Genomic DNA, 14568 nt, shown 5'->3' with positions numbered 1-14568 from the left:
AACTTATTAGTCAATCACAAGAGTCAAAAAGTGTTGTTTGGTTTCTATGGCTTTGATGCTTCTTATTATTAGTTCATGACAAGTAGAGAAGGAGTGATTTATTAATAATTATCATTTATAAATCAATTTTATTATTATTAATAATTTTTATTATATATTTATTAATGATTTGTGCCTATATCAATTACATTTACTAAAATAATTAAGACTATTATTGCTTGATTTTAGATGTTTATGATCCAGAAACGACCAACAATTTATGATATGACTATTATTGTTAATTAATATTATTATTACTATCAATTAATATTATTATTAAATATTATAAAATTAAATATTAGATATTAATTAATATAACTTTATTATTAATGACATAGCACAAAAACTCAGCGATTCTAGAGCCATCTCCTTCATACACACTAAAAGGGAAGGCAACAAAATAGCGGACCTCCTAGCCAACATTGGAGCAGAGACTGATCTCCCCCTTCTATTTGGAGGCACAGATATCATTCCCAACAGGCAACAGCTCCAGGAATGTCAAAGCCTGATCCAAGAAGAGGTTGTCGCCCCGGATGCGGGTGTCATCAAGTCTGGACAGGGAGAGCCACATGCCCAGCATGGGCTGCCACGTGAGGATCAAGGGCCTTTAATGCCTCTCGCCGCCGAGACTTCAAGTCGGGAGAAGCATAAGGGTAGCCTTAATGAAGGCGCTGGAGGCGATGGCAAGCCTGCAGAGAGTATTCAATGCGGGCAAGTACCGAGGGAATGTTAATGGGTTTAAGAATGATGGATTGTTGGGGTGCGGAGCTCAGTGCGACGAGAAGGCTACTCAGAACTCTGAGCGAAGATGCTGCGATTTCATTGCTGAGAGCTCGGACGAGGTCCGCTCCATGCTTGTTTTTTCTGGTCTTTGTCTATGCTCAGTTGTGCTCAGCCTCGACCCAATTTGGAGACAGCAAGCAGCTGGTAAGGAACGCAGTAACAGTAGGCCCTCCTCTGCTCTGGAACAGGATAAGGAATTTGCGGATACCATGGCGCGGCCGCGTGAAAGGATGCCTTGCAGAAGAGGTTCAGGGCGTGGTGAATCCTCACGTCCCCCTGCAGCGGATGTTCACCATCACTGCTGCTGCTGCTATTGTTACAGAAGGGCGGGAGCTACCCCAATTCCAGCCAGTCAGCTTCTGGAGGCTGGTAGCTCCAATGATGGAGCGCCCATGCTCCCAGCGTTTGGCTCTGTCATTTTTACACTGGGCAGCTCCAGGGACAATGCTGGAATTAATGCACATATCTCAGTGCTTTTCACCAAAATTCCTGAGGAGAATGAGGAAGGATCGTCAATGGTCCCTGCTGAGGAACGTCCAGAGGACAATAGGGGGAAGCGCCCAATGGGGGAGCCATCGAATGCAGAGGGTAATTCAGAGAGGGAGCCTCAGCAAGCCCCCTCCCGAACTCGAGAACAAGAGCTGCCAGCCCCCGCGCAAGATCCCATGGCAGTATGGGATGGTATCCCAGAGGGACAAGGATGGTGCAGAATACTTGAAGAGAAACCAGAGGAGTAACCCCCAGCGGCACTCCCACGCATTTGCTTCCTTCTCTCAGGTCGGGTACGGGGTCTCGGTTGATATCTGGTTTACGTCTTATGTCTTTGTTTGTTTCCTTTCTGTTCTGAGTCATGTTAGCGGCTACTCTAGTCTTTCTGCTCTGGGTTATGCTCGCGGCTATTATAGTCTTTCTGGGTCATGAGTCTTTTGTGGGATGCCCCTGCGTGGGCCGTTTTGGTGCTACATTGGAATATCACCGTGTCATGTGTATCGTTCTAAACTGGAAATATCGCCCTGCGAGGCAGAATTATGAGTCTGATAGAGCCGCCCAAGGAGCCACAGTTGGTCCTGGGCAGCCAGTCTTTTTTGGATGTAATGTTTACCTGTATATAATAATATAGATTAGTTAGTGTTGCCGAGAAAAAAATATAACTTTATTATTATTATCATAATAATAATAATAATTTTATTAATATATATTTATGAATGGTAGATACAAATAAAGCTTTATTGGTATATCAGCAATATTAATATAATATTTTAATATTATTGTTAGTAATTAATTCATGGTAATTTAATTTTGAAAAATAAATATTTATTTTTCAATATAATAAAAAAATATTTTATAAATACCACATCAGATTATAATTTGAAAATTTTATTGTAATGTTTGCACAATATAATAGTATAGATAATTTTCTCACATATGTTACACCATAATTTATCAATATAGTTACAATATTCATACATGATTTTAATGTTTATCACGTATTAATTCATTAGTTTCTTCGGATGTAAATTATAATTTTTCCCAAAAACCTAATTTTTAATTTGAGTAACATTAACTAAATTTAACTGCCATATGACACATATTAATTGAACAAAAAAGGAAAAGCTTAAACTCTATTTTAAATTACATAAAAATATTAAGGCATGTTGAAGCGTATTACGTTATAGGAAGGAGATTGTTTAAATAAAAGTATCTCTTTGTTTTTTATGTTTTTATTTTACATTCAAGGGAGGGTCGTGGTGCTAACTGTTTCCGCGTATTCACATTAATTAAGTAGTTTCAGCGATCTTACAGATAACTATAATCCCGTTGCCTTCCTTTCCAATGGCGCGTTAAATGAAAGTTACTCACCTCTCACTTCAAATTCACATTCACAGCAATGACGAGTTAAATGAAACTCACCATCACTTCAAATTCACATTCACAGCAATGACGCGTTAAATGAAACTCACCGTCACTTCAAATTCACATTCAGGAAATCATGACTTCAGCAATTTTTTCTTGTACACATGTCATTAGAAGATTCGAGAGAGGCGTTGTGCTGTCAAATTAGGGAGGTTCGGCGAATGAACACACCAAGTTTCCTTCTCTTTGCTTCACGCGTTAAATGAAAGTTACACTGCGACACCTTTAAATTGACGGCACATCCAACATAGGCCGTAGTGAAATCATACTCGAAATTTCCTTTGAGATATAAATTTTCTGAATGGTGTGCTCTGCAATAAGTATTCGTGCTTATTAAACGCAATCCAGTTAGCTTAGTATTGCAGTTTGCCAAGAGTTTTCCTTTGGATTTGTGGGGATTTTCATTTCAAGATAGTTTTTGGCCGATTAATGGGGATTCCCAAGACGGCAAAAGCTGATATGCAGTGCATGGAAATCGACACTCCGCGGAAGCTGTTTGTGAGAAGACGGCGGCCAACCCAACTAGATGGCCAACTCAATGAGAAAGTTCTGAGGCCAATTTTTTTGAATAGTGATGTTAACTACTCCTCAATACTCAGCCTTTGCTTATGATAAAGAAATTGTTAATTGATTTTTACCTGATCATAGATGCGACCAGAACCCAAACTAGGTTTGTACCCAAAGGTGGAGTTGCAATCAATGTTGTTACCAGCCCAATATAAATTTGTGAAGCCCATGAGATCCAATACACAACCTGTTGCATAGTGGATCCCATAACTAGTGGTTCCCTGAACATATCTAAGGATACATTTGGCAACTTTCTAGTGTAACTCATGCAGCTCCTGCATGTAACTAGAAACTACCTTGACTACATATGAGAGCTCAAGTGGTAAGATACAAAAGGCTCACGACAAGTTGTCAATACAAGGTGTTGTCCACCAATAATGTGTCATCGCCATCGTCAAGATGTACCCCAAACAAAAATGGTGTGCATTTTGACTTGCAGTCGATTATGTGAAATCTAACTAAGAGATTCGTGGCATACTTAGTAAGAGATAGCTTGATGTCATAAGCAACTTGATTGATCCCATGACTATGAAAATAGTGCAGTAGACCTAAGTCAGTCATAGATAACCTATCATGTATAATGTCTTTGACCATAGAAATTGTTGAAGCCGAACTTCCTATGATCAGGAGGTCATCAACATATAAAACTAAGATCAGTAAGCAAGAGGAATCTCCTCAAACTAGGACCTTGTCCTCCTTGGATCCGCTAGATCCCCTAAAATATCATTGCGTGTATCTGGGTGGTCTTGTGCATATATCTTTCTTAAGATCCTTATTTTTTGATTTCTTACAAGGGATAATGAGTCATTGTTGGAAGCCCAACTGGGCTTGAATGTGGATTACGCTCATGTTCTTTAGAATCATATTTTGAAATCTGATATGAATGGCTAGACCCATCACCATTGATTTTTGGTGGAGGGAGAGGAATAGAGATATCTACAAGTGGTTCCAATGGCGCATGCAATTAAATTTCCTCAAATTGGACCCTTCACTTAATAAAGAGTTTTTCAATTAAGGGATCAATCAATCTATAACCCTCCACACCATTGGGATATCCCACTAAGATGCATGTGATGGTTTCAGTATCTAATGCTTTCCTCCTTTTAGAGGGTATGTGGGCCCATGCACGTGATCCAAATATTTAGAAGTGGGTGACTTCTGGCTTGTCATTACTCCATGCATAAATGGGAGTCTAATCCTTGAAACATCTGTGAGGATATCCATTTTGAATGTAGTTAGCACAGTTATGTGCCTCATCCCAAAGCTTGGAAGGAAGAGACCTTACATGCAACATGCAAGTGGTCATCTCTTTTAGGGATCTATTCTCTAGCTCCGCTATTTCATTTTGCTACAAAGAGTATGGTATTGAATTTTGTAGCTATATACCAACCTCAAAACAATGATGTCAAACAAACTTATGGATCATCAAATTTGGTATTGATTGTCATAGAAAAACTCAATGACTTACATAAATGAAATAAGAAAAGCATTCAAGACTTTTCACATACAAATTTTCCATTATCACCTGCAGCTTTGTACCTAGTACCAAGCATAGGAAAAGTAGGTTGAATGCAATCCACGAGCTTTCCATTCTTGAGATTTCTCTCTTTTTCCATAGCGAGTTGTTTTTTGCATTAAGGTCATCATCTCTCCAGGCATTCCTTCCATACACACCCCTTTACTCACTGCTATTGTTTTCAAAATCACCATTGCTAAAGTGTATATGGAAAAACATCTTCAAATCAAACCTTTATAGTGTAAAAGTTTCACAGTGAACCTAACTAACAAAAAAAGACACAAAGCTTGCAAGGGAAAAAAGAGAATAGAGACAAGCTAGAGATAAAGAAAAAATTAATTAGAATGAGTAAAAAGTTACATAATATACTTTATATGGTTGAACTAATGAGCCATAGTAGTGAGTCTAAAGAGATGTGCAGAAATATCCATGTTTATGGAAGTGTCCATGCAACTGAGGAAACATCAATGTTTAAGGAAACATCTCCAATGTCCCCGCCTGAAGCACTACTAGGGAGAACACAATGAATGGGTCATGGTAAGAATCCATGTTAGGTGCCCATTTTACAATGAATCTAAGTAACATGGAACAACTAAAACAATAGGAAAGAGGGAAAACCTCATGGGGAACCCCTTGCCCCCCCCCCCCCCCCTCAATGTATGATGTACCAAAGAAGAAGAAATACAAGGCAGGTACTAAGTAACTGTGTCTTTCACTCCAAGGTGATCACACAAATAGTGAAACTTCTACTGAGTAAATGTCTTGGTGAAAATGTCTGCAGTTTGGTCAGCAAATGGGCAATGTCGTAAATTGTTGATATGGTGATGAACCAACTCTCTGATCAAATGCATGTGGATCTCGATGTGTCACGGTCCATTGTCATTGCAATGGGTCTCTGCAAAACTTTAGAGTACTCTTATTATCACACCAAATAATAGTCAAATGATGGAACTAGATGCCAAACACAATGAGAAAGTTCGAAGGCCAATTTTTTTTAATAGAGATGTTGATTAATCCTTAGTACTGAGCCTTTTCTTATGTTAAAGAAATTGTTGATTCCCTTTTACTTGACCATAGATGGGATCAGAAACCAAATTAGGTTTGTACCTAAAAGTGGAATTACAATCAATGTTGTTACCAGCCCAATCAGAATTTTTGAAGCCCATGAGATCCAATACACATCTTGTTGCATAGTGGATCCCATAACTAGTGCTTCCCTGAAAATATCTTAGGATGCACTTGGAAACTTTTTAGTGTAACTTATGTGGCTCTGGCATGTACCTAGAAACTACCTCGACTACATATGAGAGTTCCAATTGAGTGTGGGTAAGATACAAAAGGCTCCCCATAAGATATCAATACAAGGTGTTGTCCACCAATAGTGTATTGCCACCATCCTCAAGATGTACCCTAGAAAAAATGGTGTTATTTTTGACTTGCAGTCGATCATCCAAAATCTAACAAAGAAATCCCTAACATACTTAGTATGAGATAACTTGAAGTCGGAAGCATCCTGATTGATCTCGGGACTATGAAAATAATGTAGTAGACCTAAGTCTATCATAGATAACCTATCATGTATGATGTCTTTGACCATAGCAATTGTTGAAGCCAGACTTCCTGTGATTAGGAGGTCATAAACATATAAAACTAAGATCAGTAAGTAAGAGGAAGCTCCTCAAAATAGGACCTTGTGGTCCTCAGATCTGCTAGTTCCCCTAAAAGATTATTGTGTGTAGCTCGGTGTTCTTATGCATATATATTTATTAAGCTCCTTATTCTTTGATTTCTCACAAGGGCTAATGAGTCATTGTTGGAAGCCAAATTGGGCTTGAATGCGAATTATGCTTATGTTCTTTAGAACCAGATTTTGAAATCTGATATGAATGGTTGGACCCATCATCATTGATTTATGGTGGAGTGAGAGGAATAAAGATCCCTACAAGTGTTTCCAATGGCGCATGCAACAAACTTTCCTCAAATTTGACTCTTCACTAAATAAAAGTCCTATTAGTTGAGGGATCAATCAATCTATAACCCTTCAAACCATTAGGATATCCCACTAAGATGCACATTATGCTTTGAGGATCTATTGATTTCCTCTTTTTAGAGGGTATGTAGGTCCATGTGTGTGATCCAAATATTTAGAAGTGGGTGCCTTCTGGCTTGTTGTTGTTCCATGCATCAAAGGGAGTCTAATCATTGAAATACTTGTGAGGATATCCATTTTGAATGTAGTTAGCATAGTTATGGACCTCATACCATAGCTTGGAAGGAAGATACCTTGCATGCAACATGCAAGTGGTCATTGCTTTTAGGGATCTATTCTTTCACTTGGCTACTTCGTTCTGCTACAAACTGTATGATATTGAATGTTGTAGTTGTATACCAACCTCTAAAAAAAGATGTTGAACATTTCAAATCACATATTCCCCCCATTTTATGTGTGGAGTATCTTCATCTTCCTCCCAAATTGAGTTTGTACAAAAGCTTTGAAGTCTATGAGATGCTAAAAAACTTCAGACTTCTTCTTGAGAAAATACACGAGTGTATCGTGGGAAATCATCAATGAATGTAAGCACACACCTTGCCTTGCTAATACATGGATTAGATAAGGGTCCCATGAGATCACTATGGATGAGCTCCAAGGGAGAGGAGGCCCTCCAAGCCTTTCCTTATGACAACTTCTCTTTAGGATGTTTTCCAAGAACACATCCTTGAAAAACTCCTTTTGAAAATTGTATGTTGGGTAAGATAGTGACCATTCCTTGCTTGCAGAGTTGTTTCATGTATTTGAAGTTTAAATGACCAAACCCCTCGTGCCGGAGTCTACTATCATCAACAACATGTTTTAGTAGTAGAAAGAATAATATTTAGCAATAAACTTACTAAACATATACAAACAAGACTGATGATTTTCCTCACCAACAACAATCTTGGAGTTTTCATGTATGTCATATATGGTTATAGAATTAGGCGTGAATCCTACTCTTAATTTTATTGTGCCTGAGTGTGATATTTGATAAACAGAGAGTAGATTCACAAAGGGTTGTGGAACACTCAAGACTTTCTAAAAACTTCCATTTTGGAGTTATACTCTCCCTCATCTAGTGACCTCTATTATAGTAGCTTCAATCTCATGCACCCAAAAAACTAGAAATGAAAAAGATATATCTCAAAAATAAACTACTACTTGAAAAGAGCAAGAACGAGAACCTTCAATTAAGAGTATTCTGCCTCATCTTAGAAAGCTAATAAGACCCATGTGCCAAGCAAATAGGGAAGCTTGAAGTGAATTACACATACCTAAAAAGGAAACATAAATGAACATATAACAACAAAAGCAAAGAAAATATGTTACCAATAAGCATCAAGGTTGTTCTACGAGATAAATCAATGTAGAACAAGTCAAACCAATAACATTAAAATTAAAACACCAAAAATAAATGACAAAGCAATGCCAAAACTCTAATTAGCTTCAATATTATGCACCCAACAATAAGTGCAGCAAATTTTTAATCACAATTTTGTAAAAAATTAATTTAAACAGGGTTTAAATACTTGATTTAGATATGCAAGAAATTTATCAGTTTCAGTTTCAATTAGTGAGATCAATTACGCGTTCGATTCTTGAGACTAATAACCAGGTACCACTTTTGGTCAAGTTCTCTCTTCCTCTCGCTTAACATGGCACTTTACAGTGGTCTATGCAAGTCTTTACTGGGTTTACCTTCTACGGTTACCAACCCAAATTCGGGTGGTGCCTCAATCGAGGGTGGTTTAATGATTTTCAAACTAGGTGGAAATTTATTACTAAGACTCTTAATACACATCAACACAATTACTCATAGTCTATCCATTATAAGTTTTTGAATTTTTTGTTCAACATATTTTTCTTGGAATGGGGCTTCTTGAAATGAGTTCACACCTAGCTTTTCAGGTGTCTAATTTCATTAAAAAAATACAATTATGGTACATATAGACATGTATGGTACATATTATCTCATACTAAATGTGGACAATCACCACTTAATTAGTGGCATGTTATGGATGAACGATACATATAATGAATATAGTACAATAAACAATTTTTCCATCAGGTTGGTCATGGAAAGACATGTACTAGATACCATTGTTGAACAATGTAATGGGTCTACATACGAACATTCTATGCATTATGATCATTTTTTGGTTATTCAGAATCTTTGACAACAATTTTGGATTATTGACAACGTTTAATTATTCTACCTTTTAGAGTTTTTCATTGGAATTGGGTTAAATCAATTTTGGTTAATTTGTATTTTTTATTATTTAAAATGTGTTTTTAATATAAAAATAGAATAAAAATCAAGGCATTCAGATTGTGTGTAGAACTCGGAAATAAACATATTATTCCAAGAAATTCTCGTGGTCAAACAGATTAACTCGGAAATAAACATATTATTCCAAGAAATTCTCGTGGTCAAACAGATGGACTACTGAGTGAGAATTTCTTTTGATATTGTTAATTGGTTTTTCACCTGTACTTTCAAAAATATATTTTCAGATTGGAAGAATATACTTCAATTCACAAGACATTAAGGGCCGCATCTTGAAGCAATGAAGTCCTCACCTTTTTAGATGTGGACTTTTTCAAACTAGTACCGCAACTAGTAAACAATTTGTACTTAACATGGCAAAAGTCAACAAACCATTAGTCAAGAACGATCCCTCAATACACAAAAATTGCATTCACAAAACCTAATTGTAACCTAATTGTATGGTGGATTGGTCAAAATTTGAATTCACATAATTAAATTGTTTAGTGAATTGGTTGACGATGAATCAACCATAGTCACATAGATCCATAATAAGGATACTGCAAACAAAATCAATATGAACAAGGAATTACAGAAAATTGAAATGCCAACAAAAACACTAACATTCACTAATGTTCCCAGTTTGGATAGTCTATAATAATTCACAACCATCCTCCAAATGATATTGAAAAAAGGGGTCGATAATGTAGTATCTCATAGGCTAGGATAATGACGACAAGCATAAGGATAGACTATTATTAGCCTTAGTAAGTTCCATGCACCAAAAATATCTTAGTAATATCCATTTAGTAAAATAGTTAATATAACTAGCAATTGTTCCAAAGGGTACAAAGAGAGGCCGATAGGATTATTAAATTGGAATTGTTGAATTTTTCTAGAAGAGTTAATTGGTTTGTGAAAAACCTTGTTCTCTTGCACTGGATCATTGTGCAATTACAGTGACACTTCAAATCAATCGCTGAAAGTGTCTCACCTGATCCAACGAAGCAGGGTAAAAAAGTGTTGACGATTAACTCTGAGACCAAGTGTGGTTCATCGTCATGGTGTGATTCTTCAACTTGTCTTTACGATGAACCACACTTTCTTGTTCAAAAAACGTTCACAAATATATCATACTGTGATTTGGGCCGAAATTTTTTCTCATAACTAAATATAAACAATCAATATATTATATACCAATTAATTATAAAATATTACAAATTAATTAATGAAATATTAATTATCATTTAAATTCATTGATGGAAGAAGTGTGATTCAAGTTCAACGCAATACCAATTCATCAATATAAACATACTGAAATGTAAAGGGAGTTTCCCATAAATACATATTTCAGAAATAAAATAATATAAATAAATATTAATTAATTGAAAACATTAATAACCAAAACTCAACTTAATATCGTTTTTCATTCCTAATCTTTAATTAAGATAAGACTTTTCGTTCTTAATCTTAAAGACTAAGTCTAAGTTAGCTGCTAACCCATCCCACCACCACTTCAAACGGATCTTAACTATGAGCGGATCTTCGCCTCAAAGAAATAAAATAGAACAGACATGCAAACTTACACCCCCGCTAAAAGATTGTGTCTGGAAGGGACTCGCTAAAAGATTGTGTCTGGAAGGGACTCGAACTCATGAAGCTCGGCTCTGCAATCTCCTCTTTTCTCACGGATCCGCCCCTGTGGAAATCGGATCGATTCCTCTTATTGCTGGAAGGCTTCGCAGGTGTATGAAAGCTATTGAGATCGCTCTCAAACATCTCCATGAACAGATCTTGTAACTGCTCAAAGCTCTCTGATCCACTCACTTGAAAAGGGAAAAGATTAACACAATAAGCACACAAACAGATCTTTTCTAGGATAGCAAGTCTACTGTTAGGATTCAGCCATTGATAAGTTTAAGATCCTGAGTGCTCTTATGACTCACCTACCCCTTATTCTCATTCATCATTACTGCCATTTCATCCAAAAATTCTCCCATTTCCTGTACATATATTCTTTTTCCAATGAATTGTCAGAGGCGCCATTTATTTGTCTTTGAACAATAATAACAACAATACTCGAAGCTGTGATACAAATGAGTGGGATCACTACTCGCATCATCATCATCGTCTTCATAAACTCCTACATCGTACAGGAACCTCTTGTTTTCATCTGACAAAACTGAGAATCCAATCCATTCCATCCCGATTAGCCCTGGGTAGCAAACTTTTTCTACAACGATATCATTATTCCCTGTTTAATTGAGCCATGCAAAGATATGAAGAGTTACTGAACCTGAATAAGCCCCCTGGATCGCTTGAAACTTCTTCTTAGACTTCTCTGCTACCTTTGCATTCCCTGAGGCAGACCACCTGTCCGGGTGCCATCTCTGCAACATGACTAGTCTTAGACGATTTCCCAATCAGAAATTCAATAGTAATAACTTAAATCAATCAATCTAAATCTTCTAATAACTACTAAAAGAGCCTTAGAATTAGTTCTAATCAATCAATCCATGGAATTAGTTATATCCATGGCTTATACTCGGCATATTCATGAATCCTCCAAAATAAAGAAGCACAAAATCAAAGATCTCTGTCAAATCCGAGCTGTTTTACAATGAGAAATCTTGTTGATAATCACAGCAGACAGAGATATTCAATCCTGAGACAAATTCTACAAAAGAAAGAAGACATTAGATGCAAAAAGGGCCAAAAAGCCATTGACAGAGTTATGAAGGACACCATTGCGAGCTTCTTGTAATCAGCCATAAGTTCTGAAGAAGTATAGTCCGATTTAACCTGAGTAAAAATCTTTAATTTCTCCATCAACCCCGGACATTATGTCTGGTTCAATTGGCAAAGAAATACAAAACTTCTATCCTCCACAAATATCCACCGCAATCACATTTGTTATGTCGACAAATTCATGGAATTAGATCAAAAGAACATAACCAGTAACAAACTAACATTTCTGTGTTTTAGAATGCTTAATACTAATCAGTGATTGCTAAAAGCCATGGAAGAAGAACATCAACAACCACTGGTAAACCAAAGAAACGATTAACTCTCAGGTCAAGAGTGACATAAAAGAATGGGAAAAAGCAGTAAAAATATCTTGCCATGCCACGGAGGGCACATTAGAACTCAAGGTGAAAAAAAGACAACTCAACCGATATTTGGAAAAAACAGTCACACTTCAAATCAACCTATATTTGGAAAAAGCAGTCACACTTCAAATCAACCTATATTTGGAAAAAGCAGTCACACTTCAAATCAACGATTGAAAGTGTCTCACCTGATCCAACGGAGCAGGGTAGAAGTGTTGACGATTGTTGATGAATAGGAAAGCCTAACGGCCTAAAAAACAATGATTGAAAGTGTCTCACCTGATCCAACGGAGCAGGGTAAAAGTGTTGACGATTGTTGATGAATAGGAAGGCCTATCGGCCTAAACATAATCAGAAATAATGAAAATAATGGCAGAGACGTCATTTGGGCTAGACGATACGATTGTTGATGAATAGGAAAGCCTATCTGCCTAAACATAATCAGAAATAATGAAAATAATGGCAGAGACGTCATTTGGGCTAGAGACACTGGGCCAAGAATAATAAAAAAACTCAATGAAATTCCCGAGGGAGGTTGAATGCTTTTCAAAAAATAGAAAACAATCTAAATTGTTTCCACATTAAACAGAGAACAGTCTAAACTGGTTATACGTTAAACAAAGAATAGTCTAAACTGGTATGAGAGGCTTACTTGGTTCAGATGAGGAGGCTGGACGAGGAGGTTGGGAAAGTTGCTAGCGATGAGTACAACCAACCAATTCCTCTTGAGCCGAGATGAAAAAAAACTAAAAATGTCATTAAAAATTTCAATAAAACCTGTAAATATAAAATTTAAATTACAAAAAACTAGAACCAATTTACCTCAGCGAGGCTTCAGCTCAAACCAAGCTCACAACTCTCAACAGGGCTTCAGTTTAAATCAACAGGGCTTCAGCTTATATCAACAGGCCTCATAGCGTTGGACAACAGAATTAAAAATCAATATACCTCACAGCGCATGACAAATCAACAGTATTGATAACTCCGCGGCATGATCTGACGCATTGTATATATAAAACGTTTTTTCGGCTGAATAAATAATTCGGGTGAACGTTGTATATATAAAACGTTTTTTCAGCTAAATCAGTTATTCCACCGAATTATTGGTTTGGTCGAACTATTTTCTTACCGATTTTTTCAATTCTGGCAAAAATTCCGTTTAATGGGAGGTGTTAGTCTAAACGACAAAAAGTTCGGCGGAACATTAGTAAAATATTTCAGTTGAAAATAAAAAATTGTTTAGCCAAAAAACTGCAAATTTTAAATTTTGAGAGGCGTTTCTCAGAAAAATGTAACCCAATTTTATGTTTTCACCCTTGAGAGATCAATCAATCTAAAACCCTTCACACCATTGGGATATCCCATTAAGATGCATATGATGCTTTGAGGATCCACTCAATCTAAAACCCTTCACACCTTTGGGATATCCCATTAAGATGCATATGATGCTTTGAGGATCCACTATTTTTTTCTGTTTTGAGGTATGTGGGCCATGCATGTGATCCAAATATTTAGAAGTGAGTGACTTCTGACTTGTTGCTACTCCATGCATCAAAGGGAGTCTAATCCCTGAAAGATTTGTGAGGAATGTAGTTAGCACAGTTATGTGCCTCATCCCATAGCTTTGAAGGAAGAGACCTTGCATGCAACATGTAAGTGGTCATCTCTTTTAGGGATATATTCTTTCGTTTGCCTACTCCATTTTGCTACAGAGTGTATGGTATTGAATGTTGCAGCTATATACCAATCTGTAAACAAAGATATGGATCATCAAATTTAGTATTGATTGTCATAAAAAAAACTCGGTGACTTACAAAAATGCAATAAGAAAAGTATTTAAGACTTTCCACATGCAAATTTTCTGTTATCGCCTGCAACTTTGAACCTAGTACCGAACATAGCAAAGGTAGGTCGAACGCAATCCATGAGCTTTCCATTATTGAACCATAGCGACTCATTTTTCCACAAATTCGTCATCTCACCATGCATTCCTTTCCTACACTCCTCTTTACTCGCTACTATTGTTTTCAAATCATCATTACTGAAGTCTATATGGAAAACCATCTTCAAATTTTCCTAGTAAACCTTGTTGGGTATTTTTGATGGGGAAAATACCAAAAACCAAATAAACAAACACACAGAGACAATGCTCTGTTTCTTTTGCTCCAAGATCTTTTGTGCACACAGAAGACTTAAAAGAAATTTCACTGAGAGACAGAGTATTTCACCACCATTAAAGCATTCTATTCATTAAAACCTGATGCAAAGATTTACCACTGTAAAATCCCTTTTTATATTCACTGGTGTGAAAAACAACTTACTGCTGTAATAAAAAGATTTA

General features: G+C 36.6%; 1 pseudogene; it reads right to left on the bottom strand.

The window, feature by feature from the left end:
* Positions 1-10710: 10710 nt before the first annotated feature.
* Positions 10711-11946, bottom strand: LOC149254738 (uncharacterized; annotated as a pseudogene).
* Between the last annotated feature and the right edge of the window lie 2622 nt (positions 11947-14568).

This window comes from Pinus tabuliformis, chromosome 7 (genome assembly GCF_031772625.1).
Source record: "Pinus tabuliformis cultivar Carrire ecotype Pingquan chromosome 7, CPIR1, whole genome shotgun sequence".
Classification (NCBI taxonomy): domain Eukaryota; kingdom Viridiplantae; phylum Streptophyta; class Pinopsida; order Pinales; family Pinaceae; genus Pinus; species Pinus tabuliformis.
Note: the sequence above shows the minus strand (reverse complement) of the source record. Positions and strands in the feature narration are given on the sequence as shown.